This window comes from Castor canadensis, chromosome 8 (assembly GCF_047511655.1).
Source record: "Castor canadensis chromosome 8, mCasCan1.hap1v2, whole genome shotgun sequence".
Taxonomy (NCBI): domain Eukaryota; kingdom Metazoa; phylum Chordata; class Mammalia; order Rodentia; family Castoridae; genus Castor; species Castor canadensis.
Genome location: NC_133393.1, coordinates 109191117 through 109192999, shown reverse-complemented (window position 1 = coordinate 109192999; position 1883 = coordinate 109191117). Strand labels below are relative to the sequence as shown.

At 42.6% G+C, this 1883-nt stretch overlaps 1 pseudogene; it reads left to right on the top strand.

The window, feature by feature from the left end:
* The first annotated feature begins 313 nt into the window (after positions 1–313).
* Positions 314–1639, top strand: LOC109693328 (E3 ubiquitin-protein ligase SIAH1A-like; annotated as a pseudogene).
* The last annotated feature ends 244 nt before the right edge of the window (positions 1640–1883 follow it).

The window sequence follows — 1883 nt, the reverse complement described above, 5'->3', positions numbered from 1 at the left end:
CCTATGTGGAATGTTCACTTGTCAAGGTTTAAGAAGCCTTGACATAAGAATTCCTGGCCTGATAGTTTTCAGCCTTGGTTCCACAATCTCTCAGAAGCCTTAAAAGTGCTCATGCCTGGGCTCACTCATAAAGTCCAATTTGATTGATCTGAGGTATCATCTGGGAACTATGATTACTTTTAACACTCCCTCCTTTCTGCCCCGGATGATTCGAAGGTGCAGCCTTCGAAAAAGGTGTACCTTTTTACACTAGGTAGGAGGAGCCAAGCAGGGAGAGGATTTTAGCAGAGTCACCTGTGGAGAGTTTCCCAGCATGCATTTCTGTGCCCCACGGTAGGTCTACACACCAAAATCTGCAGGCATAGGCTGCATTTTGAGAAAGTGTCCAGCATCCGTCTATGTTCTTCCGGTGTGGCTGAGAGCCAGAAGTGCAGCTGTCCAGTGCTATCTGGCCCCCATGCTGTTAAGGGAAGAGGCCGACCCAGAGGAACTCAGCCTTCAACTTGGGTGAATCCTAGCTTTCTTCCTGCTCTCCAGCACCCTCAGAACCTTAGGTGAGCCCATTCTCCAGTGTTGGAGTGACCATCTTGTTTATAACTGTCGCCTGAAACACATGTGTTCAACTTGTGGGGGCCCCCATGGGATCCTCTTGCGACATGGCTATGGAGGAAGTGGCCAAATCAGTACTTTTCCCTTGTAAATATGCCTCTTCTGGATGTGAACTAACCGTACCACACGCAGAGAAAGCAGCCCCCGAAAAGCTCTGTAAGTTTCGGCCTTACTCCTGCCCATGCCCTGGTCCTTTCTGTAGGTGGCAAGGGCCTTTGGATGCTGTGACACCCCATCTGACCCATCAGCACAAATTCATCAGAACCCTACAGGGAGATGATATATTTTTCATTGCTACAGACATTCATCTTCCCGGTGCTGTTAACTGGGTGATGATGCAGTCTTGCTTTGGCTTTCACTTCCTGTTAATTTTGAAGAAACAGGTAAAATACATTGGTCATCAGCAGTTCTTCGCCATCGTACAGCTGATAGGGACACGCAAGCAAGCTGAAAGTTTTTCTTATCAACTTCAGCTGACCGGCTGTAAGCGGCGATTGATTTGGGAAGCCACTCCTCGATCTGTTCAAGAGGGAATTGCAACAGCCATTATGAACAGTGACTGCCTCGTCTTTGACACCAGCATGGCACAGTTTTTTACAGAAGGTGGCAATTTAGTCATCCGTGTAACTATTTCTAAGCGTTGAAAGGACACCATTTTCTGAGCAGTGTTTAAAACTGTTGTATTCAATTTAACAGAGAATAAGGCACCCATCTGCCTGCCAACCCGAAACTCTTGGTAGGTGGAATCTCGACACAGGAAGGCAAATAAAAAGAAAGGCTGTTAAATACAGGAAATCATTGCATGTAGTAACAATAATATACTTTAAAATGTCAACAGTAAATCACTGAGAAATACATATTTATTCCCCCAAGACGGACATCTTTTGTATTAATAAGGGAAGTATTGTAAAATAATTCTGAATTTTGCATTTGTTGTAGGTTGATTTTATTGTTAATTTTTTTATGCGCATGTGTGTGTGTATGTGTGTTTGTCTTTTTTCCCTTTAGCCGACAAGCCATCCGAGTGGCCTCAGACCACTGTTTTCCCCTTGTGAGTCAACACCTAGTGCTGTTGAGGTTTATGTTTTTTGGAGAGTGTATATATATATATATATATATATATATATATATATATATGTGTGTGTGTGTGTGCATTTGCTAATTTTTATTCTAGTTTTTCATTAAATAAATTTGACTTCTATAATTCTCTTCGTATCTCACTTTTTTGTACCTTTTAAAAGTTAGTCTCTTAATATGCATAACTTTATGTCAAA